Here is a 26970-nt window from a genome sequence, read left to right on the forward strand (position 1 = left end):
GAATTTCTACTTGCCTTTGAAACGGCAGAGACTTGCCACCTCCTTCACAGATCAGAAGGATGGGAGTCTAAATAAAATGGCAGCTTTGAGTTGCAGACAACCACTTGTGTGTGATAGTTTTAGACTGAGCGGAAATAGAACGGTTTGCACTTTACAGACACCTTTCAAGCACCCACCCGTCCACGCGTCCACCCGTTATTTCCTTATTCAGCGTATCCCAGCTTCCGTTCTCGGCCCTGAGAATGCAGAGGTGGAAAGAGGAAAGGTTTGGTCCGTTCAGTGGGGCAGGGTAACTACAATGGGGTGCGGCGGACTTAAAACCACACAAATAATTTCAGAGGTGAAGCTGTAACATAACGAATGCGGAGACCGTGTCCCCCTTCGAGGCCAGCGACCTCCCGGGAAGGCGTGCCTCCTTTGGCAAGGGTGCTGTGCAGGGCCCGGGCAGGCACACAGAGTCACCTGTGTGTGGAAGGCCTCCGTGGGCTGTGGGAATGGCGCTCTTGGATTTCCTGACTTTTGTTCATTGATGGTCTCACGCACAGAGTCGCATTAACCCAGTTTCCTAGACTCAATGAAACCATTGGCAGCTTTCTGATTTGTTTTTCAGCCTGAGCCGACGCTGGCAAAGAAGCCAGAATTCCCAAGCTTTCCCAGGCGAGTGTGGAGAAACACCAGGACGCCTTTTTCTCCTCGCACCCCCGCCCCGTCCCATCTGCAGCCAAGTGTGCCTCGGTCAAAGGCAAACTCTGAATCAAGCTTTGTGCTCGTCTCTGGAAGGATACCCGGGATCGTGTGACGGAGAAAAGTGACAGCGGCGGTGGTGGCAGTGACATCTGTGGGGCTAGCCCCGTCCCTATCTGCCGCGGGATGCGTGTGGGCATGCTTTGTGAGAAGAATCCACCCCGGGTAGAATGGGGCTTTTGACATCAGCTGAGGCCTGGGCTGCCTCACAATGAGGCCTGTTGGTCAAAGGGAGGCTGTTTAATGAAGTGCCCGCCAGAGGCCAGCTCCGGCCATCTGTACTGGGGACCTTCGGAGCGAGGCTTCCCTGTAACCGGCTACATGTGCGAAAGCACGTTGCCTTTCACAGAAGGCAGCTGCGACAATAAATTCATATTCCCAAACGGTGACCTTTTGACTGCTTTTTGTGTGTGCGTGATGAAAAGCTTCATACCAGCTTGATACTAAGGCTTCATAAGCAAGGAAGCCGGAAAAAGGAGCCTTTTTTGGCCCTGAGGTCCATAATGATAACGGCTTTCTCCTTACATGAGGTAGCAACGCCCTGCCAAGGATGCGAAAACACCGCGTGAAAATGAAATTCATGAAGGCCCTTAATGATCTAGTGAGGGAGGCAGGTGATGGCAGCCGCCACCCCACAGCTGGCTAAACGCCGAGGTTCGGGGAGAAGGATGACTCATGACCAAGGTCAAAGAGCAGCTGGGCGGTGGGGCTCGCGTCGCATCATGTCCTCCAGCTTCTGGCACTGAGGAAATCACGTAAAACTTTGCGATGACTTTTCCTGGCAGGCTCGTTCTTCCCAGCCGGAGCGCAGGTGGCAATGTTGCGATTCCTGGCGTAACCTTCAATGCTTCGCTGATAATCTCTGTCGTCGCCAGGCACCAGCAGACTGTCACAGCGCAACTCCCAGGCTTCAGCGATGCCCGCCGAGGTCTTCATTGCAGCCTCTCATTTATTAGCTGTGTTGGAAAGAACTCTCTAATACCTAGCTGGGTACCTCTGGATTTTAACAGCTGTGGTTTATAAGAGATTTGGGGGGGGGGGGTTGTTTTCAAAGTGCCTTTCAGAAAGTATCACCTTAGATGGGAGTTTCCGTTCTGTTCTGGTAGGATGACTTGCTCTTGTGCTCAGAAAACCAAACCTGCAGGAAAAATCAGATATTTTCTTACAAGACTTCTTAGCAGGCGGGCCTCTATATGACTTTCCCTTCTCCTCCCCTTTATTGGCCATAACCTTAACGGAAGGCTTTTGATGTCAAATGCTGAGTATCTTGGAAGAGGTCCTGTGTAGACAAGACTGCTTGGCCAGGGGCTGGAGAGTCACAGTTGGACTGGACTTGAAGGCCCTTTCTAATCTGAGATGTTGTGACTCCGGAACTAATTAGCCTCAACTTCTACAATGAAATGACACTAACTGCCATTTATTGAGCACTTTCTGTGTCAGCTCTGTGCTGAGATCTTAACATCATTCTCTGAATTCTGACAAAACCCCGCCAATATCATCCACCTTTTACGAACGAAGAAACAGGGGATTAGAGAGTTAAAAGCTTGTCTGGTGGCACAGATGTGAGGTTTGGTGAGCGACTGTCCCCTGGAAATCGATTCCAGGTGAGTCTACATCCATACTCAAAACCCACAACTCAACCAGAATGAAAGGGAGACACCAGGGATTGCCCTGTTCACGGATCAGTTCACGATCTCTCGGGGCGGCTAGTGTGGATTCGTTAGTCAGATTCAGTGTTGCAGTTAGGGAGCAAGACCTTAAACAAGACCTAGCAGTGTCCCAGCCCATGAAGTCTCTTCTGGAGGACAGCTGGGGGATTCCTGTCTTCCTGCCAATCAGGGATTTTAGCTATAAACAGTTTGTGACATCAAATGTCACTTTTCTTCCACACTCAGCCCTAGAGTTTCATTTAAATAATCAAAACATTCTTGTCATCAAGGAGAGGCTAATCCCAGCAAAGCAGCCTAAAGCCATGTGAAGTGTGCACCTGCCATCTAGCACTCATAGTGAAAAATACAGCATTTTAGAAGAATTCAGCTTTTCCAGTTTGTTTTTTAACTTTGGAATTAAAATGAACTCAAAAGTTAAAAAAAGGAAAAAGAGAGACCCCCTAACATGTCAAGGTATTGAGATATAAAATATGCACCGAGTATTGCAAGAAAATATACTTCATCTCATTATTATTATTATTATTATTATTATTATTATTTTGGAGAGCTTCTATGCTTGAGGAACAAGACTGCTCCATGTGCCACCTCCGATCCAAGCCCCAACTTCTGCCAGGACTGAAGCTCCTTTGTTCAGAACCTCACCCCATGTGTCTTTTCATCTGGCTGCTGATTCAGATCCTTGAATAAACTGGTAAGCATAAGGATACGTGTATATATTTCATTTCATCCCTCAAGGTCCATTAAATGCAGATTCCATCCATGAAGCTAATATTTTCTCATATTTTATGAGCATTTTTTCGACACTCATGTTTTCAAAAACGCACTGGGGCTCAGCTGGAAACTGCACAATGACATGGAGCGCGATGGGTGCTCAGCCTGCCTCCTGCTGGCCGAGGCGAGGTTGGTGTGAACAGGCCAAGGTGCGTGGCCAATGCCTCCTATGTGACACATCTCTGTGAAAGAGTAAGAACGAAACACTTAACAAGTTGAGCCCTTCGGCCTCTGCGAGACTGTCACCGTGGCTCTGCAAACCTTGCAAAATAAAGAAATCTGGGGCTCCTGGGGGGCTCAGTCGGTTGAGCCTTTAACTCTTGGTTTTGGCTCACCTTCTGATCTCCCGGTTCATGAGTTCAAGCCCCCGGGGGGCTCCCTGCTGGCTCCCTCCCCATGGGGAGCCTGCTTGGGATTCTCTCTCCCTCTCCTCTGCTCTTTCCGCCCTCCCCCTGCTTGCGTACTCTCTCTCTCAAAATAAACTTAAAAAAAAAAAAAAAGAAATCTGACTCTTATATGTATCTTTCTCACTGACATTCTATCATTTGAAAGATGTCCTGGGGCCCCTGGGTAGCTCAGTTGAGCGTCCGACTTCGGCTCAAGAGCCTGCTTCAGATTCTGTGTCTCCTTCTCTCTCTGACCCTCCCCAACTCATACTCTGTGAGTCTCTCTTTCTCTCAAACATAAATAGACATAGAAAAGAAATGTCCTAAAAATTTTAAAGGCAATTGTAGAGAGGAGAAATCTATTCCATTTATAATGTGAACTAGTGTTTTTTCTTTTTTCTTTCTTTCTTTCTTTCTTTCTTTCTTTCTTTCTTTCTTTCTTTCTTTCTTTCTTTCTTTCTTTCCTTCCTTCCTTCCTTCCTTCCTTCCTTCCTTCCTTCCTTCCAACAAGCAAGAGGGGCAGGGCAAAAAATTATTTGGAAAACATCTTCACTAGTGGAAGTGCCTCATTAAATGGGGAGCGGAAGAGGGTGGGGAAGTAAAGCCGGCCATGGTTGGAACAGCACCCCCATGTGCCCCAAGGTGCGCACTGGTTCCTCCGCGGGCCTCCTGCAGGGGGCGTTCGGGGGAGGTCAGTTCTTTAAGGGGTGCACGAGGTCTGAAGCTAGCTGACAGATTCAGCTTCTACTGTGAATCTCTGAAACTTTCTAGAGCTATTGCTCTTCCCTTACCCTTGATGTAATTTGAATCTCGCCTGCTTTCCTGACCACGAATATTGCCTCAGTATACAGAAAAGGGAAAAGATGAGAGGTAAAATCGGTCCATCAGTCGGTCAATAAATCAATTTGGAATTTATGCAATAAAACATCTGGTGCAAGAGAGGCTAGCTAAAATAGGATTTTGAAGTCTCATCTTTGAAATCTGATCACTAATCTATGTGTCTCCACACGGACATTTCAACCAAACATCAGTCCTACGTCCCCAAAGCCTGTCAGTTTTCTTCTGTTTTTGTCTTATTATGTGTTATTAAATAGAGTAAGTCTTCCGAAATGCTTTTGGAATTGGCTGGATAAGTAAATCCGAAATTAGTGAAAATGTACACAGATCTTCTTCTGTTCACAATGGGGGTTATGTGCCCAAAAGTCCACTGCACGTAGAAAATGTCATGAAGTTGAAAATGCTTTTAATACACCTGAGTTCTCGAACATCATAGCTTAGCCTAGGTGACCTCAAGCGTGCTCAGAACACTTACATTAGCCTGTAGCTGGGCAAAATCACCCAACACAAAGCCCATTTTACAATAAAGTGTTGACTATCTTACATGATGTGTTGAACACTGTACCGAAAGTGAAAACCAGAATGGCTGTGCAGGTGCAGAATGGCCGTAGGTGTGTCTCTGGTTGACCCCTGCGACTGCTTGGTGACCCGGAGCTACAGCCGCGGCCCCTGCCCGGCATCACGAGAGAAAATCGTCCCGCGTATCGCTAGCCTGGGAAATATTCCAAATTCGAAATTCCAAGCACGGTTTTGACTTCGTGCATTTCGCTTTTACACCACTGCAAAGTCAAGAACTCCTAAGTTGAGCCATTGTAAGCTGTGGCTGTGTGTACATTTCTACTTGTAGTTACCTCCTATCGAACCGAACATGCCCTACATCGCACATGTCTAGCTACCCCCATCTCCGTTCTAATTATGATTTCTCCTTCTCTCCTGTTTTGATCAATGGAGCCATCATTCTTCTGTTCACTCAGGCACAATATCAGGGATGACATTACTCATTCATTTATTCCTCTCTCGGCTTACCTAATTAACACATATTCATTGAACTCTAACCCCAAAGTAGGCACTGGAACCAGGCACTGTCTTCGACTCTGGTAACACAGCAGTGAACAAAACTGATAAAAATCTCTGCCTTCTTGTAGCTCATAGAGTAGTAGGGTAGAAAGTCCATAAACATGATCAGTGCATTTTATGTTGGGTAGTCATCTGTCTTCACACCTCCCCTCTTCTGGGAGTCTGTGTCTTCTCTTACAAGGAAACTTGTCATTGGGTTTAGAATCCACCCAGGTAATCCAAGATGATCTCATTTCAAGATCTATAATTTGATTACATCTGCAAAGACCCTCTGCCAAATAAGGGCACAATCATAGATTTTGGAGGTTAGGATGTATGTGTATCTTTTCGGGGGCCACCACTGAACCCTCTAAAGGGGAGAACAAGTAGAGTTTTTAAACATTTTTTTTATGTTTAGTTTTGAGAAAGACAGAGACACAGAGTGCAAGCTGGGGAGGGGTAGAGAGAGGGAGACACAGAATGCGAAGCAGGCTCCAGGCTCCGAGCTGTCAGCACAGAGCCCGATGTGGGGCTCGAACTCATGAACTGTGAGATCATGACCTGAGCCGAAGTTGGACGCTTAATCAACTGAGCCACCCAGGCATCCCAAGTAGAGTTGTTTTTACCCATTTTAAATCAGAAGTTACAGGGGAGACGTTTCTGAAAAGGTGGCATTTGAATAAAGAACTGGGGGCGCCTGGGTGGCTCAGTTGAGCAACTCGATCTCAGCTCAGGTCTTGATCTTGGGTTTGTGAGTTCAAGCCCCACACTGGGCTCTGTGCTAGGTATGAAGCCTACTTTTTTTTTTTTTTTAATTTTTTTTTCAACGTTTTTTATTTATTTTTGGGACAGAGAGAGACAGAGCATGAACGGGGGAGGGGCAGAGAGAGAGGGAGACACAGAATCGGAAACAGGCTCCAGGCTCTGAGCCATCAGCCCAGAGCCCGACGCGGGGCTCGAACTCACGGACCGCGAGATCGTGACCTGGCTGAAGTCGGACGCTCAACCGACTGCGCCACCCAGGCGCCCCTGAAGCCTACTTTAAAAAACTCAATAAACTGAATAAAGACCTGGAAGAGGTAAGGGAGGGACCTGTGCAGACTTCTGGGAAGGAGCACTCTGGGAAGTGGGAAGGATGAGTGGGACGGCCTTGCCTGTGTTGTTTGAGGAGGGGAGAGGCCAGGTTGTGCAGAGCATCATGGGTCCAGGTGATGACCTCTGAGTATGTGGGGGAGCTGATGGATGGAGGGCTTAAAGCAGGAAAACCACACAGCTCAGCTTCTGTTCAACAGCCTGGTGTTGGCTGCGTGTGGAGAATAAATGGCAGGAGCAAAGGCAGACACCAGATCCGTTCAGACATGACAGGAAGACAGGGGCCGATGGTGGCCTGAACCGCAGGGGTGGCTGCAGGAGTGGTGAAAGCGGTTGGATTCTGGACGTGTTCTAAGAATGTAACTGACAGGATTTGCATCTGGATCCGGGGAGTGGGGGGAAGGAAAAGAGGAGTCAAGGACGCCTCCAAGTTTTCGGCCGGAGCAACTTGAAAAACCGAAGCTGACGTTTACAGAGATGGGAGAAGCCCGGGGTGGGGGGGTGGTGTCAGGAACTTGGCTGTAGGCAACCGAGTGTGGCGGTCCAGCGGCTGAGCCTGAGAGGCCCTTTAGCCAGGCGGAGTCAGGTGGCGAATGAGCAGCGAGGTGTCCAAGTGGGCAGGAGGAGGTCTGGGCTGGACATTTAAATCTGGGACTTGGAACACAGAAGACACTTGAAGCCATGACACCGGGGGACATCAAGGGTGACAAGGAAAGAGGAGTGGTCCTGGCACCGGGCTCTGGGTGACGCCAACGCCAACGAGGAGCCAAAGGAATCTGGGAAGGAGTAGAGAGAGCTGGAGAGTCAGCACGAAGCGTGGGAGGCAAGCGAAGGAAGTTTTCGATTCTCCGCTTGTTCTTCTACATCCCAGATGTAACCTTTAGTGCAGTAACTTCTTCCTTGTGTCTTTTTTTGATCTTTTAAAAGTTTATTTATTTATTTGGAGAGAGAGAGAGTCCGAGTGGGAGGAAGGGCAGAGAGAGGGGGACAGAGAATCCCAAGCAGGCTCCGCACTTTTAGCACAGAGCCTGATGTGTGGCTCGATCCCACGAAACCGTGAGATCGTGAGCTGAAATTAAGAGTCAGACGCTTGACCGACTGAGCCACCCAGGCAAGCCCTTCTCCCTTTCGACCCATTCTTAAAACTCTCCTGTTCTTCTGATTCTCCCTGTGTCCTTCATTTTATCACCCCGCCTTGAGGTAGAAAAGGTGGGATTTCCAGTTTGAGGTACAAAAGGTGGGGCTTCTGACTCCCATTTCGTCCTTCCCCTCATCCGTACCTATGGCTGCATGGTGGGGGCAGGGGTCCGTTATGAGCAGGGTGATGGAGGTGGAGAAAAACCAAGCCAAATTTACAGATGGGTCAGAGTGGGAAAGATACAAGCTAAGACAACAGTAGCCGCACTATAGCCCCTCGGGCTGGCCCTGAAGACAGAGGTGAGGGGGAAACCCAAGGGGCAGCGAGTTGGATGACACATCTAATCGTCCACTTCGTGTGTAAAGAGAATGGCTGGAGGCACATGGACTCATCAACAGTGGCAGATGGCTTGGCTGCTCGGTCAGAGGTCCGCAAAGAGAAAGCCTGTGGGCCACCAAGGGACAAGCGGGTCTGGGGCAGAAGCAGGTGGATGGACACCAGGTGTGAAGGGCTTTGTTTCCTTTTTCTAAAAAAAAAATGTTTATTTATTTTGAGGAGGGGGAGGGGCAGAGAGAAAAGGAGAGAGAGAGAGAGAGAGAGAGAGAGAGAATCCAAGGAGGCTCTGCCCCGCCAGTGCAGAGCCCAACGTGGGGCTCAAACTCACAAACCGTTAAGATCATGACCTCAGCCGAAATCAAAAACTGGATGCTTGACCCACTGACCTAGCCACCCAGGCGCCCCAGGCTGTTTCTCACATGAAAGGCCACCAGGGAGCATCCACCATACATGAGGCGTTAAATAAGCAGGGAATGGCTCACTTAAGCTGGAGTCAACCAGCTTCATCATTGGCCACCCAGCGCTGGCCACACGGACCCACAGATGAAGTAGCGAGGGTGGCAGGACTGGAGGCAAGGAGTGGGTCCGGCACTGTGGCTCCCACTCACCAGGGCAGTGGTGCCTCAAGTGTCCAACCAAGAGCAGTGCTGAGCCCTGGTGTGGCACCACCCCTCCAACGGCCACGTGGGGCAGGCGCCTGGGTCCCAGTCCAACTGCCCCCACTGCCCGGGGCTGCTCCCTGCATTCCCTCATGGGGGCTTTTCCTTCGAGTAATCCCCAATTAATGTCCCGCTTGCAAGTGTCTATCTCTGAGTCATTCCTGGGGAACCTGGCCTAAGGTAGGAAGAGATACAGAAGAAACAGGAAAAATGTAAGTGAAGAAAGATGAACATCTCATATGTCGTCACCGATCGCCACGCAGAATGCTTTCCACTTCTCTGTGTGCATCTCTGTCTCTGTGTCTATTCTTTTTTTTGTCTGTATTCCAATTTATTGTCAAATTGGCTAACATACAGTGTGTAAAGCGTGCTCTTTGTTTTTGGGGTAGATTCCCGAGGTTCGTCACTTACGTACAACACCCAGTGCTCATCCCAACAGGTGCCCTCCTCAATGCCCATCACCCATTTTCCCCTTCCCCCACACTCCCCCTTCCACCCTCGGTTTGTTCTCAGTATTTAAGAGTCTCTTATGGCTTGCCTCCCTGCCTTTCTGTTTGTAACTGTTTTTTCCCCTTCCCCTCCCCCAAGGTCTTCTAAGTTTCTCAAGATCCACATATGAGTGAAAACATTTGATATCTGTCCTTCTCTTCCTGACTGATTTCACTCAGCACAATACCCTCCAGTTCCATCCATGTTGCTACAAAACTCCATATTTCATTCTTTCTCATTGCCAAGTAGTATTCCATTGTATATATAAACCACATCTTCTTTATCCATTTGTCAACTGATGGACATTTAGGCTCTTTCCATAGTTTGGCTATTGTTGAAAGTGCTGCTATAAACATTGGGGTACAAGTGCCCCTACTCCTCAGCACTCCTGGATCCCTTGGGTAAATTCCTAGCAGCGCTATTGCTGGGTCATAGGGTAGATCTATTTTGAATTTTGTGAGGAACCTCCGCAAGCCCACGCAGTTTTTATTTTATTGCACATCTTTTGAAACATCCACTAGGTGGAGAACTTGTGTCAAGTTTGACGCTCAGATTGTGCCGCTCAGCCAGCCAGTCAAGGGAGCTGCATTTATCTACTTATTTATTTATTTAACCATTATTGAAACGAAGCAATGGGTTCTAACCAACAATGAAAAGCGTCTATGCCTCTTCCTAGTGGCCTAAGCTTTCCAGACATTATAGGCCCGAAAACATTATATAGAATTACATTTCTCTTGTGATTGACTGCTACCATGGCATGTTTTTAGGAGACACAGATGAACTATGTGAGTTCAAGGCTAAAATTTCTGCATAATCATTTTTGTTGAACCCTGCCTCTTGATTAGTTTATTATGGTTTATTCTAAGCTCTTTTAAATTGGCGAGGTGGTGTTTTTTGGGGTTTCTGGGAGTGAGTATTGATTGAAAGTTAACTGCCGATTAAGGAAATGATTTTATTCGTTAAAAAGCCTTATCCACTGATGTGCTTTTTACATTTCAACTTGCAAACACTGGGCAAAGGAATTTCTTTTCATGTGCATTGTTATTCTTGCTGATTATTGAGAAAGTTTTATTGAGGTCACAGAATGTAGGTTAATAGAATTTACTACACCATGCGTTCTTGGTTGCAACTCCGTGCAGTAGAAATGCGACCCTAATTCAGCTGCCAGCCAGCCCTTCCGTGCGCGGGAGTGCTGTGCCAGGAATCCTTGCCGGCTCCAGGGAAGGCCACTGTGTGAGCTTGTCCCCTGCCACCAAGATGGAGGGCCACGAACAGCATTGCTGATCCTGGCCGTGCCTGTACCTACTCTCAGCAGAACTTCCTGAAAACAGTCTGGACCTGGGTCTTTTCCTCTGGGTGGAACTCACAGCAGCGATTAGCAAACTAAGGCCCACCGGCCAAATCCAGCCCACTGCCTGGGTTTTACCATCCTCAAGCTACGGATGGCTTTTACAGATGAACATTGTCAACTGATTTGATGATAAGGGATACTAACTTGGAGCCGTGATTAAGTGATATATTTTCATTACAAAAACCCATACTCAATTGCTATAGTTTGGATTTTATCAATTAAAAATTGCTGCGGTTTCGCTTTCCCACAGCTTCGGTTGCCTGCAGTCAATGGTGGTCAGGAAGCAGATGACGCTCCTTCTGAGATACAGTCAGAAGGTCAGGAGGTCAAGAGCAGCCTAACGCTGCGTCACGATGCTTACGTCGTCCACCTCACTTCCTCTCATCGCGTAGGCATTTTCTCATTTTGTGACATCACAAGAAGGGTGAGTACAGCACAGTAAGATATTTTAAGAGCGCGAGAGAGAGACCACATTCACATAACTTTAATTACAGTATATTGTTACGATTGTTCTAGAACCTGTGCTTCATTTATAAATTAAACTCCATCATAGGTATGTAAGTATAGAAAAAAACAGTATAATAAGGTTCAGTACTATCTGTGGTTTCAGGCACCCACTGGGGGTCTTGGAACGTATGTCCCACGGGTTTGGGGGGAGGGACAAATGTCTCCACCACATAATATCCATTCTTTGCCTCTCGGTCCATAAAGTCTAAAATATTTACTATCTGGCCTTTACGGAAAAAGTCTACTGACTCTGCTCTAGAGGGTCTGTTAACTTATTACATCTAAAATTATGAGTGTGTGAAACATGTGGATTTTTCTGGAGAGAGGGCACCTGGCCTTCTTTGCTCTGAAAGGAGAATGTAACGACCAAAATGTTAAAAACTACTAGTCTCACTGGATGAGGGCCTTCCACTGCCAGCAACAACAACAATAATAATAACTCAAAGTATCATAGGATCAATGTACAAACAACGATCAAAACATTACTTCCCATGACTTTGAGGGGACCAAGGACAGGGCTGAGTTGAATTACTAACAGTGTGAGTGCAACTCTTTAGTCAAAATCACAAAGTTGATTATACTTTGCTGGGAACAATGTAGGTGCCTAGTAAGTTATTGTTGCATCAGCTTTATGTGTAACATGAAAAACAGAAGCCCCCCGTTTTGATGCACTGGAGACCAGCACAGTGCTTGGTACTGTGTAAGTGTTTAGTTTGGGCCCACGACTGAATGACCCACGTGAACACAATTAACTGGACATTTGAAAATGTGTTACTGTCAGGGCGCCTGGGTGGCTCAGTCGGTGAAACGTCCCACGTCAGCTCAGGTCATGAGCTCACGGTTTGTGAGTTCGAGCCCTGCATCAGGCTCTGTGCTGACCGCTCAGAGCCTGGAGTCTGCTTTGGATTCTGTGTCTCCCTCTCTCTCTGCTCATCCCTTGCTCGTGCTCTGTCTCTCTCTCTCTCTCAAAAATAAATGAAAACATAAAAAAAAAAAGAAAAAGAAAATGTCAAATGCACAGAATTAGGATGGGCAAAAGCACTTATTCTTATGAATTTGAAGCTAACCTCACCAAGATGGTACCTACAAGGAGTGAGGATTTAAATAATGCTATCTGAAGTTTCCTACTGTTCCCTGGGCTCACTCCGCTGTTGTGGTAATGACTGCAAGACTGGGATGCCTTTTAGAAAAAACAGAGGGGCAGAGAACCTTCTGAGAGGCAATAGTGATTCCTTAGAATGCATGTTTGATATTTTAGCTCCTTTCGGCTCGAGTTTCTGGGGGGGTGGAGTCTATTCCCACCTTTTCTGATTACATTCCCTTGAGTATTCAAATAGGTTAAATGAGCACTGGCCACACCAAACACACCCGTCACCTCTGGAGCTGGTTCCAATTCATCCTCTCTGCAAAGATGAGTGGACGCATGTGGCCTTTACAACACCGGCCCACTGGAAAGATCTATGGGCAGAAGGGAAAACAGACATGAGACCATTACCTGGAATCAAAGCCAGTACCTTCTCGCCCAGCATCCTGGGAAGTGCTGTCTCAAAGAACTGTCTTTTTCCCCCAACAGGATACTTGCTCTAGTTTATAAAAAGTAAGAGGATTTGCACACCTTCTCCTTTGATTGAGCTGTTTGTGTTGCTGTGAATTCTGGCCAACGTCTCCTAGGGCTTAGCTGAGTGGTTTGGGTACAACGTCGCCGACTGTTCCAATTTAAGAAGCTCTCACGAGATTGCACCGAGACAAAGGGTCTGCCGAGAGGCGCAGCCCCGTAGCGCTCCGACGCTCTAATCTGAGTTCTGCTCTGCAAAGTCCTGTCTAATCCTCTTGTACCCTGCTGTGGCTAGCAGTCGAGGGAAAGGCAGCAAGGGCAAAAGCTGCGGGATACAGATTTAATTCAATCCAGCAAACGTTTACTAAGCACCTCTGGTGTGCCAGTCACTGGGCCAGGTTCCGGGGATAGGAAGATTAATAGGATAGGATTCCAGAACTCAAAGGGGTCATGGTTTACAGGCAGAGAGGCACAGCCACATGAATAATAAAGCAGAAGAGGGGAGCAGAGGAAACTCGTCACTGAAGGAATGACACGGATGAGTCTTAACTGATAAGGTGATGTTAAGGGGCAGAGAAGGGGCGGATGGGCATCCCGGGTAGAGGAAACCGCATAAGCAGAGTTAAGAAGGTATCAAAGTCCCTGGCATTTGGGGCAAAGGTCGAAAGGATTTTGTCTCGGAGAGAGGTGGGAGAAAAGGCCAGAAGTGTGGTCTGGGGCAGAGTTGTTGATTCGTGTACTGCTGGAGACGGGATAGCAAAGATAAATCAACAAATCCCTGCCCCTGGGAAGCTTACCTTTGGGGGTGAAGACCAGATCATAAACACAAAGGATAGGCAGCTTGTTAGGTCTGCCCTAACAAAATACCACAAACTGGGTGATGGAGACAACAGAAATCTTTTGTCTCCCAGTTCTGGAGGCTAGAAGTTCAAGATCAAGGTGTTAGTTGGGCTGGCTCCTGCTCAGGGCCGTGAGGAAGAATCTGTTCTAGGCTCTTCCCTAGCGTCTGGTGCTCGGTTGGCTTGTAGCAGTATCATCCCAACCTCTGCCTCCATCCTCACAGGGAACGCCTGTGTCTCTGTGTCCTAATTTCCCCTTTGAATAAGGACACCGGCCCCATTGGCGTAGGGCCCACTTTGAAGACCCCAACTTAACTCAATCATCTGGGAAGACCCTTTTCCCCAAAAAGTTACATCCACAATCCCATATACTGGGGATTAGGACTTCAGCATCTTTGGGGGGGGGCATAATTCAACCCATAACAGTATGTTAACTTGTAATAATAACTTGGAGCAACATAAAGCAGTGTAACTGTGTTGGGGAAAGCATCTGTGCTCAAGGCAGTGTAGCGGGGAGGTTTGCAATTTTCTGTAAGGTGGCCCAGGTTATGACTCACTGCAGAGGCTACATTTCACACACACACACACACACACACACACACACACACACACACACTCTTTAGGTTCTATTTATTTATTTCGAGAGAGAGAGAGTGCTAGCGGGAGAGGGACAGGGAGAGAGAGAATCCCAAGCAGGCTTTGTTATGTCAGCACAGAGCCCGACTCGGGGCTCAAACCCACGAACTGTGAGATCATGACCTGAGCCCAAATCAAGAGCTGGATGCTCAACCGACTTAGCTACCCAGGCGCCCCAAGAGGCTACATTTGGACAAAACTCAGGGAAATGAGGGAAGTGGGGCTCACAGATATCTGGGGGAAGAGCGTACTAGGCAGAGAAAGAAAACAGTGCGAAGGCATGTGTTAGGCATGATCTATGGAGCAAGGAAGCCAACGAGGCTGGACCCAAGGGGGATGAAGGAACCAGAGGAGATGAGGTCAGTGACTGCAAGCTGCCGGGACATGCAGGGCCTTACGGCCATTGGAGGGACTTTGGCCATGGAGCCATTGGGTAGTTTGGGGCAGAAGGGTGAGATGGTCTGATTAGGTTTTAAGAGGTTTGGGGGTTTGGTGTTGAGTATGGTCTGGGCGCAGGAGCCATGGTGGATGTGGGAAGACCAATTAGGAGGTGACTGTAAGAATTCAGGTGACAGACGGAGGTTGCTCGGACCTGGGTGCTGAGAAATTCGGAAATACTGAATTTGGGCTACATTTGGCTCATGAATGTGGAGCCAGAAGCTGAGGACAGAGATCTGAGCTCCCACTAACCTAGACCATGTCATTATTTCCCCAGGTTGTGGGCTGAGATATGCATTTGGACACTCCAAGGGTGTCTTTCGGTTTTCTATACACCGCAGTGGCTTAGCTCCTTTTCTTTCCTACCTGGAGTCTCTTTGAAGACACAGACATTCAAGGACAGGAAATCCTGTACTATGGACCCTCTCTTCTTAAAAGTAGAGAAGACACAGAAATAATTCAGTAGGATCCAGACATTCTAGCTTTGCATGTTTTGGGTCTGGTACAATCCAGAGCAGTGAGTGACTTTCTCTGCTGAGGAGGTGGGCTTTGCAAGACATGTACCCTAGAGGCATAGTCTGCGGGGTAGCAAGATAAAGACAAATCACAGTTGCTTTGGGGTCGATATAACCTCATCCTTATCCATTTACCCAATTTAATTGTGTGCCAAGTTCTGCATCCTTTTTTTATCCCTTCCTTCTGTCACTGTCCTAGTTCAGGCTGAATCTCCTCTCTTTGTGCTTGTAGAATAGCTTCCTCAATGATCTTCGTACTGCTTATGTTTTTTCTTTTCTTTTTTTTCTCTTTTCTTTTTTCTTTTGTTTTAAATGTTTATTTTTGAGAGGGAGAGAGAGAGAGAGAGAGAGAGAGAGAGAGAGAGAAGGTGTGAGCGGGGGAAGGGCAGAGAGAGGCACACACACAGAAACAGAAGCAGGCTCCAGGCTCCGCGCTGTCAGCACACAGCCCGACGCGGGGCTCAAACCCACAGACCACAAGATCACGACCTGAGCTGAAGTTGGATGCTCAACTGACTACCCCGCTCAGGTGCCCCTCTCTTTCTTTCTTTCTAAACTAGTCTTAAAGTCATTTCCAGAATGTTTCTGCTAAAATGTAAAACTGATGACAGACATCATTCCCTGCTCGCTCTGGAAATCCTTTGATGCCCCATGCTGACTTGCCTTGTCCAGGCCCACGAAGCTATTTCCAGTCTGGCCCAGACATGCCTTTACAGCATCCCCCTCCTCTGCTCTCGACCTCGGATTCCAGAGCTGTCCTTCCTGCACGAGTGCCTTTCTTGCCAACCTACCCCTGTCTATCTGAAGAAGAAGACTTTGATCCAGAACAGTGATCGCGATTTTTGAGTCTATAGTGTTCACGCTAGTGACATAGTCAAAAGAACATGGATTCCTGCAGCAGCAAGACCTGGATTAGAATCATGGCTTTGACAACGGCCATCTGCGTGACTCTGATCCGTTACATGGCCTCTCTGAGTCTCAGTTTCCTCATCGAGAGTAGAGATAGCAAGGCCACCCTGCAGAGCTGCGGTCGACGTCGACACCACGTTGTTAAAATGACAGCTTAGCACCAGACTTGTAAGAGGCATTCAGGGAGTGGTGGACATTGTTATTAAACATCAGTTTGGAGTTCAGGAGAGACACCGTCTGGAGTCAGACTTTCAGGAGTCGGGCGTGTTGGTGGAAGTGGTGGGCAATTTACAATTTCCTGGGCAGATGGTTCAGAGAAAGAGGCAATGACCCGGGAAAGAGCATGCACGATGAGTTGATACTGGCTTTTAACCTAACACATATGCACACTTCACCAGTTTAAATTCAACTAATTCAGATTTTATGACATTGCAGGCAAAACTGGGTTGCAACTTACTTCTGTGCTATTTATGAGAAAATTAATAGGGAGAACATGATCCAGAGCTCCTAATGTGGGGATGCTTAACCTACTTAAATAAGTCAACTAAAGTTATGTCGGAATCAGTTTAGCAAGATTAGTTTTCGTAGAGACACTGTGCTTTAAGTGATTTAGAGATGTAAATTAGAATTTGGGAGCCAGAAAGGAGATAGAGATTATTAGCATATGGCCCTCATTTTACAAAAAGAGAAAAGAGAGGACTAGAAAGCTTAACTGACTTGTACAAGCCCACACAGAAAAAACAGAGGACTCAGGCCCCCTCCCTCCTGAATAGTGTTCCTTTGAATATGCTGGGTGTCACCTTTTGCATGTCAAGTGATCAGTGTTTTTCTAGGCCATACCTGGTTAGCCATTAGTGCTTTGTTTTGTTTGCAAATTCTTGATGGTAATTAAGGAAGTGCTATTTCCCAATTATCGTGTAATTCAGACTTAGTATTAATTCATGCTGGTGTTCCTGGTGAGGTTCTGGAATTTGGCTGGTTTACTTGGGCAGAGTTGTAAAAGGGAAACCTGTACAAGGAGTAAAAGCCTGATGGCAGCTTTACTCTGAACAAATGTTCTTTATTTAAAAAAAAAATTGGCCTCTACATACCCAATTTAACTCACTGGTCCTTAATTAGGACCATTGTGAGTTTAAGTTTGGCTTCACAGAGTAGATTTTCTGAATCCCAAAGTCTGGCTGGCTTAGCAACTTAGTCTCAGCAAAGATCAAAAGCATTTTATGAATAATCCAACACCCTCCACTCGTAATCTGATAGTAGAGAACCCTGGTCAACATATTTTTCAGGGTCATCCCTTGTTAGCCTTTATTACTGGCTGACATATGAGAATACACTCATTCATCTCAGAGACCTTCCGAGAAAAATTAGCTGACCGCAAGGCACATGATCTTAAAGGGCATTAAAGTTTATGTAGATCATCGTTGGCTATAAAACCTTTTCTTTTCTTTTCTTTTTTATTTTTTTGTCTCGAGTGGATAGTCCCTAGAATTCCTATTATCTGACTTCAAGAGAATCTGAAAAGAAAGGAATCCTGGGTGATTCGTTTTCAAAAGTATTTGTTTGACTTAAACTTTTGTACCCCCAGTACCACTGCCCGAGGCTGTCAAGACAAAATAAATCGGTGTGTTAATTACGCAAATAAACTCACAGTAGAAAGACAGCTACAACTAGAAGGAAGGACATAGATGGAGGGTGTAAGTATTATTCCGCCGTGGAAGAGTACAAACCAGGCTGGACTTACACACAGTAAGAAATGGGTAAGAATGGAAACTTCTTAGGTCTGTAAACCACCCAACCAGAGTTAACACTACAGACTTCTTTCTACCTAGGATGAAGTGAACTGTGACTCACCCTTTAACATCTGAGATATCCATGGTTTTGTCTTTTCTTCTTCTCCTCCTCTGCCTTCTTGGATTTAATAGTTATGCTGGGAATAAGAATATAGACCAGGCTTGAAAATTAAGTTAAATGAAGTAATATATACTCTTTACCTTCATGTATATTTTATACATACTAAATGTGTATATATATATATTGTATATGTATATACACATATATATACATATATACACATATATACATATATATATTTAGTTTACCTTAAATATTAAATTAAATGCTATATACTCTTTATCTTTTTTGGTCAGAAAGATAAAAAATGTATAAAGGACACTGGCATGAACCCTACTGAATCAACCGTTTTTACAAACTGACCCAATCTTCAGTATGTGGGTTGGTGATTATGGGGTGTTCCAGACACTCTGTCCTCAGCTCTAAAGCTTAAACAACAAAACAAGTCCATGTTGCTTGCCAGTTAATAAAGGGATCCAAGGGCCTCCCACTGAAAGCTCTGGTCCTTTGTAGCAAAGGAGACATCATTGTCTTAGGATGTCAGGTTCTGTTTGGGGCCATGGCTTCCACCAGGCTTTGTCTCAAGTACCAGATCTTTCCTTTCACTCCCTTCCCCCTTCCTCCCTCCATCTGTTCCTTCCTTCCTTCCTTCCTTCCTTCCTTCCTTCCTTCCTTCCTTCCTTCCTTCCTTCCTTCCTTCCTGTTTTAACCACTTTTACGTAAAAGATCCATGCAATAACTATATTCACTTTTCTGTACAACCACCATCGGTCTCCCGAACTTTTTCTTTTTCCCAAACTGAAATTCTGTACTCATATAGTACCTTCATTTCCCCCTCCCCTCAGCCCCCAGTCTACTTTCTGCATTTACCAATTTGATCACTCAAGGTACCTCGTTATGGGTGGAACTCTATGGTATTTGTCCTTTTGTAACTGGGTGATTTCACAGCGTAATGTCTCCAAGATTCATTCATGTTGTTGTAGTATCAGCACTTCCGTTCTGTATCAGTATTTCATCCCTTTTAAAGACCGATGAGATATTCCATCGTATGTATATACCACAGTGTGTTTACCTATTCATCTGCTGGTAGACACTTGGATGGCTTCCACCTTTTAGCTTTTGTGACGAATGCTCTATGAGCATGCGTGTACAAATACCTGTTTGAGTCCCCTGCTTTCGATTCTTGTGTGTTTATAGTCAGAAGGAGAGTTGCTAGATCATATGACAATTTGTACTTACAAAGATTTTTTTTAATTTTATGGATTTATTTTGAGAGAGAGAGAGAGCAGGGAGAGAGAGAATCCGCACTGTCAGCACAGAGCCCAATGCGGGGCTCAAACTCATGAACCATGAGGCCATGACCTGAGCCGAAACCAAGAGTTAGACGCTTGAGCGACTGCGCCACCCAGGTGCCCCATTTGTACTTTTTTGAAGAACCACATCCCATTTTCCCTCTTGTGGCACCATTTTACAAATGTAAAATGTACCAGCAGTGCACAAGGGTTCCAATTTCTCCATCTTACCAACACTTGTCATTTTCTGTTTTGTTTTGTTTTTTGATAACAGCCACCGTAATGGCTGTGAAATGGTATCTTATGGTTGTGATTTGCATTTCCCTAACGATTGGTGATGTTGAACATCTTTTCATGCGTTTAGTAGCCATTGTGTATTTTCTCCCATTGCCTGCTAACTTTTCACTCTGTGGGGAGTGTTTTTGAGGCATAAATGTTCTATATTTGACTGAGTCCTACTTACCTGGGTTTTCTTTTATTGCCTGTACTTTTGATGTCACATCCCTGGTATAGCTTATTCTACAGAAGGAAAACAGGGCATGTGCTAGACTTTATCATGTCCGTGAACATGGGCAATAGAGGAGACAAACCCAGCAAAACCTATTTGAAGGAAAAACTGGACCTGAGAGAGTAGCTGTAGATCTGAACCTCTTCATGTGAAGGCTTGAGGTTAGAGGGTCTAAAGAAGATTTTACAGAGAGCTTTTTGTTTTTCTTCTTTATTCAAAATCAGGTGACACATGTGTCGAGGAAAAGATACATGACAACAGGCTTAACATTTATTTTTTTTAGTGGAGATTTTAGTTGTGTATACGTGTGGAGGGTGCTGAGTATTGGTGGAACTTTTTTGTTTTTAGTTTATCTATTTATTTTGAGAGAGAGAGCGAGAGAGAGAGAGAGCAGGGGTTGGGGGAGGGGCAGAAAGAGAATCCCAAGCAGGTTCCACACTGTCAACACAGAGCCTGACTTGGGCTCAATCTCAGGAACCGTGAGATCATGACCTGAGCCGAGATCAAGAGTTGGACGCTGAATGGACTGAGCCACCCAGGCGCCCCTGGTGGAACTTTTCAAAGTAGACTTGGGACAGCTGATGGAAGAAGTACTCGGGACACCATACTTCATTTGGGAATATCCAGGAGTGACGTTAGTTGGACACTGTAAACATTTCCGTTAATGGTAGAACACGAAAACATTAGAAGAATTCAGACCATCCAAATACTGGTAGCTACTACGTGTCCAGACTAGTAGGACCTCCAAATACATTAATGTTTCTTACGGTACGTTGCATTTATAAGAAAGATCTAATATTTGCTATGCCTTTTAAAATAGCCACATGGATTACTGACTATGAACTCATATTGAGAATGCACTTAGATTGAAGTAAGGGAGATTTCTGAAGATAAGAGGAAAAACTGACTTGGCACGAATGTTAATTTACGTTAAGTGGCTTGTGGCAGAGCTGGGCACTCCAGATCACCCTCCCCTACTCATGGACAGCAGCTGTCCCTGGGAGCAGCTGATCTACTTTCCTCTGTTTACCTGGTGTGTTCATTGCCGAGCTCTCATCCACGGAAAGGCAGCGGAAGTGATGTAAGTCACTCTGGGAGTGTGGGCGTGTCTCTTCTTGCTCTTCTCTCCCTTATGTCGGCTAGAGGTGTGGGGGTTGATGAAGTCTGGCAGGATAGCAGCGTCCTAAGATGGGAGTAGCTTGAGTCCCTGAATCGCTGTGTGGAGGAAAGCTTCCCACCAGCTAGGAGTATCCGTCGAGGACTATTACTGAGCAAGAAATCAGTTTCAGCCTGTGTCAGAACGCTGAAGTTTTGGTGTCTATTTGTTACGGCAGCTAATACAGGCTTTCAAAGGGAATGAAGATGCTTTTGCAATTTGATCTTAGAGTAGATTGTGACTTCTGAATTTGCACCGCAGGATGTTAATGCCCTGAATTCTTAGCCCGGACTGCAAAGCACTGCTAGATTTGGCCTTGCCAACCTATTCGGCATATTTAGATGCCACGCTCACTTTTCTGAACAGCAGCCACATCGGCCCTTCTTCAGCTTCTTCGCTATGGGAAGCTCTCTCCTGCTTCAGGATATTTGAACATGATGTTTTCTCTGCCTGCAATTCTGTTTTCCTTGTCTGGCTAGTTCTGATTCATGCTGCAGAACTCAGTTCAGAGGCTACTTCCTGGTGACCCTCAAAGTTCAGGTCCCCTGACGTATGTTGTTATTGCCTACTGTATTTTTCCTTCATAGCCCTCATCATACATTGTGATTCTGGCTTTGTGTAATGATTTGGTCAAATATATTCCCTCCCTCTACATTGTAAGACTCATAAAGGCAGTGTCCAGACTTGCTTTGCTCACCGTTGTATGCTCGGCTTGGCATAGAGTGGACTTCTTTTAAAAATTTTTTTAAGTTTTTTTTTTTTTTTTTTTTTTTTTTGAGAGAGAGAGAGAGAGAGAGTGAGCACTCGAGTGAGCCGGGGAGGGGCAGAGGGAGAGGAAGAGAGAGAATCCCAAGCAGGATCCACAGCCAGTGGGGAGCCTGGTGGGGCTCAATCCCATGGCTGTGAGATCATGACTAACCTGTGCCAAAATCAAGAGTTTGAGGCTCAACCAACTGAGCCACTCAGCCGCCCCCAGAGCAGACCCACAATAAATATTTTGTCAAATGAAATCATACATGTCCCTAACAATGCCTACCACTTATGGAAAGTCTGTATGCCCGGCACTGTTAATAAAGGCTGTACTTATCTTAATTAACTCAACCCATCACTCCACAAAATTTTATTTTAATCCTAAGCACACAACACTTTATTCACATGTTATTCATAAGGCCAAGGGTTTTTCTTTTATTATGAGTCTATTGATTAAATCTCCCTTAGTCTTTTTGCATAAACCATGCCTATTGCTTTATTTATGACATCTGAAATGTTCAGGATGTAACTACACCTGCAAAACATATTGAGTACAGAACACTTCTAGATTTTTACAAATTCACCACACCATTTTCTCTAATTATATCACCAATATCTAAATATCTATCTATCTATCTATCTATCTATCTATCTATCTTTTTACCAACTAATTTGACAGTATTTTAAAAAGTTACCTTTTACTTTTTGTCTTCATATTTTAATTGTCTTGTGATAAAAATTTTAATTGTCTTGTAATAAAGATTTTAATTGTCTTGCAACTAACTAAAATCAGCATAAATATATTTAAAAGCAAACACAGGTGTATCTAGTAGGCGTAAGTTGGTTGGAGGGGCATCATCTTGTGTAGCCTGTAAAGTGTGTGCTTTCAGCATGATTGAGCAGCAGTCAGCATGTTTTACGGAGAAAGAAGAGTCTTCGTGAATCTGGAGAGTTGGTTAATGGAGGCTGGCTAAGGGAGCTTCAGTGTAGTATTACTACCCATGTTATAAAAGAGAAAATGGGGTCTCAGAGAGGCAAAGCAACTTTTGTAAGTTTACAAGTTAGTGAGTGGTGGAGAATTTCGGATGAAGATTCAGGTCCGTGTGATTCCAAAGCCAATGCTCTGAATGCGTGAATCTCTTTCACTGCTGGGTAGTAAATCCTTCTGGTGGAAACCATGGCTGGTTTGTCACACAGTTGCGGGTAAATACAACAGCCACTTGATAGTTAATAAATTATTCAGGATTTTCTTGTGCAAGCAGGGGCCGTTCTCTAACCTTTCTATAGCTGTAAGTTGTCATGTGGTGCAAGGATGGGCATCATACCCTTCTACTTGACCCTGATCTCGTGAAGGGTGTGTGTGTGTGTGCATTAATTTGTAGCGATGCCTAGAGAACACTGAGTAATCAACAAATGTTTATTCACTGGACCAAAAAATTAATTCAAATGGAGATAAAAATCAATCAGACTTTGCAGCAGGATTTCTCTACTCTCAATCTTCTGGCCTTCCTGGTGCTATTGGTCACCCATCAGTCTCTGCTGATCTTTACTCTTCTAAAAATTCATTCAGGAAGATTCTCATCATTACTTTTCATTTTTTTTCAAAGAGATGTAGCATGCTCCAAAATGATACTTTTTGAGATGCAGTAAATAAAAGAGAAATCTACTGTACGATGTACAAGACAGACAAGATGTGTCTTGTTCTAAAATGAGCCATAGAATTCTGGCTCAACATGGGTGGCTGACCAAATTTATGTTTTCTCCTTTTAAAAACCCTATTAAAATGATCATAAAAGTCTTAGAGATATTAATCACAAAATCAAAAAGGGCAGGAGTTGATCGGTAGCAAAGGAAGGAGAGATTTTAGCAAATTTTGGGATGGCAGCAAGTGGGTGAAAGATTGCAGGGAAGAGTAAACTGCACTCTAGCAAATGTAGGAGTCTGTGGGAGTTTGGGATTCAGTTACGGCAATTTTGACGGACAGCAAGAATGATTCACTGGGCTCACCCCAAGAGGGTTCCTTGAAAGTCTGTCTGAAAGATTCCACCTCCTCTCAAATGTGCATTCAAAACATGTGATGGTCAGTAATTTACCTCCAAACAACCCTAAACATGTTACGATAAACAAATTGAACAAATTCAGAGCCAGAGCAGCAACAATGAGCATTTCTTCCCCAAAGCAGTTCTGGCATTGGAGGCCCTTTACACTAAGCCAGCTCTGTATCCACTCCCCCTTTCTCTTAAGAAGTAAACCATAAAGACTAAGAGATGAAAGATATGAATGGAAAGGAGAGACCTAGAAGATCAACCCAAAGTATCTGAGATTTTGACCAATAAGAATTTCAGAAGAGAGAACAGAAAAAAATGGAAGACAGGAAATAATTCAAGAAATAAAAAAGGAATTCTCAGAGCTGAATAACACTAGTTGCCCGGAACACTGAATAGGAAAAAGACTCATCTCAACTTAGTCCTATAGAGTTTCAGAAAATCTATAAAAGAAAACATCAAAAAATTTACAGAGAGGGATAGAGAAAAACAAACCAGAGGAGTTACCGAAGAACAGAAATCAGGCGACCATTTGACCCTCCCCTCAGCAGCTCAGGATGGCCAGCAAATAATGGTATATGCTTTCGAAATTATGAGGCAAATTATTTCAATCTCACGTTTTATATTCAGCAAGGCTATCAATCAAGACGGAGGATAGAATGCATTTTCATACATCTAAGGACTTAGAAAGTCTGTCTGTTACATACAGTTTTTTACGTATGTAACAGTTGCTTAGAGGGTATGGTCTAGCCAAGCTGGGATAAAACAGGAAGAAGAAAAGGACAGGAAGGAATAACAAAGTGAAGTTCTGGTGTTACAGTAAGGAGCAGATCTGGAGAGCATTAAGTTTAGACCAAGGGGCAAAAGTTCCATCTGGAACGATGGAATTCTTCCAAAAACTTGCGAAATCCTTGAGCTATTGGAAAAGTAAGGATTTGATAAAGGCAAGTAATGCAAAGAAGAAACAGAAGCAGAAGAGCACGGAGAAGCAGGAGGAGGAGGAGGAGGAAGGAGAGGAGGGGGAGGAGGGGGAGGAAGAGGAGAGGGGAGGAGGAGGGGGAGGAGGAGGAGGAGATAGCCAAAAACTCAAGGAAAACAGAAAATTTAAATGCACTAATAATATACTACTTGGCTGCACAGTCAATGACACTACAAAGTCATAATACCACACATACTGTCTACTGATTTTCAGCTTTTAGAATCAACCAATATGTAAGGAAGACTTAATTACGTTATTTTTAAAAAGTAAGCACTATCAAAATCAACAAGGAAAAGTTAAGGTCCTGAGCAGCTGAAGTTGCAAGGTAGGGTGGGGAGAAAAGGAGAAAGAACAGGGCCATTAAGAATCCATTTTTACCAAGTGAGAACTCAAGAAATGCTTGTATATTCATATATTTAAGTTAAAAAGACAACCAACAGAAGGACTTACGATCATAATTTTACCTGACAGGATGAGAGAAGAAAGGTGGGAAGGAGATCAGGCAGCTATCTTGGTAGGAGGTCCACAGATGTCTACACTTGATGGATCAAACAATTGTGATCTACGCGCGTGCCTGTTATTTAGAGAACCACGCAACAGCTAGAAAAGGTAAACACAGAAAAGTTGACAGAGTTAATATAGCACACTGGTAAATGGAACTGAGACCATTAAGACTTAGGAAAGAGATTGGTGCTTTTTGTTAAAAATGTTCCTGTCTTGGGGCGCCTGGGTGGCTCAGTCGGTTAAGTGTCCGACTTCAGCTCAGGTCACGATCTCACTGTCTGTGAGTTCGAGCCCCACGTCGGGCTCTGTGCTGACAACTCAGAGCCTGGAGCCTGTTTCAGATTCTGTGTCTCCCTCTCTCTCTGACCCTCCCCCGTTCATGCTCTGTCTCTCTCTGTCTCAAAAATAAATAAACGTTAAAAAAATTTTAAAAAAATGTTCCTATCTTATTTAAATTTAAACGCTTGTTACCTTAAGAAAAATAAAAAAAATATATTTCTGTTAAAAAAAGAATGCTGTAGACCACATTAAACATAGCCTGATGAAATGGAAGTTTGCTAATTCTTTCATTTTTTTTTCAGGCAAGAATGTAACTAGTTAAGTTATAAAAATCATTTATCATTTCTAACACGAAGAAAAACATTAACGGCATGTGGCCGAGACAAGAGCTTCCAAAGGCTTTAGTCAGTCCCTTACTTTTGACAAGCCAGGAGAATGTCCTCACGACCAGCCACGGGGCAGTTTTTTTGATGGCAAGATGTTTTCACAGGCTTCTCCGTTATTTCTTCTAGGAGATTGCAGAGTAGGAAGACTATAGACAATTGCTCAGTTGCTTTCCAGGGGCATTTCCAGTCAGTGTCCAAGGACACTGCTGCATGCATACCTTTCCGGATGAGAGAATCGTGGCACAAGAATCGCTCCTTCCTTGGTATTTGTCCACACACTGAGTATGTTAGGTAGGGCATCCTATGCTTTCGCTCAAGTGTCAATGCTCCAGAAGGGCTGTCATGGGCCACACTATGTAAAACAGTGTTCCCTGACTCTGTCATTTTCTGTTCCCTTCCTGACTTTATTTTTCCCTAGCCTTCTCCTTAGCTGGCGTTATGCTATGTATGTTTTTGTTTATTGTCTTTCTTTTTCATAGGAAGGTATGCACCGCTGGGGCGAAAACATTATTTTGCTCACTTTTTTATATTCTGACCCCAAAGCAGGGCGGGCACATAGTAGGTGCTCAGTAAAAAATTGTTAAATAAAGAATAGATTTGAGAATAATTACTTGGACAGGAAAGTCAGGGAAGTTTTTACAGGAGAAGTATCCGAGCTAGGTCTTGAAGGCTGAGTAGAAGTTTATCAAATAGTGAAGGCTGGAAACAAGAATCCAGAGGACAGTGGAAAATGCCACTTCCTTTGTGAAGATCCCGGGTCAATTTAGATCATGGGATTTTTTTCTTTTTAAAAAGAAAGTTAAAGAAAGTCTCTTCTTTGAGAGAGACACAGAGAGAGCACAAGTGGAGGCGGGGCAGAGAAAGAGAGAGAGAGAATCCCCAGCGGGCTCCACACTGTCAGCACAGAGCCCAGCATGAGGCTCAAACTCACCAATGGTGAGATCATTACCTGAGATAAAAGCCAGAGTTGGACACTTAACTGACTCAACTACCCAGGCGCCCCTAGATTGTGGGATTCTTTTAAGTGATGACTATCAGTAAAGTGAAGAAAATGGTCACTGCAAAGTTGAGATATTTTGAAAATATTTGCTGAAAGTAATTAGAGACTTACGTTGAACAAGTCACTTGGTAAGCTTCATCCTAAAAAACAATTCTTCCAGGTATCCCTACTAGTTCAAACAGAACCTGCTACATGGCAAGTGGTCAGAAGTGAAGTAACTAGCTCGAGGCCACCTGGCTAATATGTGGATTTGAACTCAGTTTTCTCTGGTTCAAGAGGCTAAGCCGGTGTT

At 44.9% G+C, this 26970-nt stretch overlaps 1 long non-coding RNA gene across 2 annotated transcripts in view; it reads left to right on the forward strand.

Moving 5' to 3' along the window:
* LOC147572105 (uncharacterized) overlaps nt 1–26970 on the forward strand; it is a 110635-nt gene that overhangs the window by 70198 nt on the left and 13467 nt on the right. Inside the window, exons 4-5 of one of the 2 annotated variants that reach the window (XR_015246725.1) lie at nt 611–3105; nt 10780–10953. This is a non-coding gene — a long non-coding RNA (uncharacterized LOC147572105). Of the gene's footprint in view, nt 1–610; nt 3184–10779; nt 10954–26970 lie in introns of those variants that run through there. The other variant, XR_015246726.1, reaches the window with a different exon arrangement.

The sequence above is a fragment of the Puma concolor genome, chromosome F2, assembly GCF_028749965.1.
Source record: "Puma concolor isolate L17-30 chromosome F2, mPumCon1.1.hap2, whole genome shotgun sequence".
In the NCBI taxonomy this organism is placed as follows: Eukaryota; Metazoa; Chordata; class Mammalia; order Carnivora; family Felidae; genus Puma; species Puma concolor.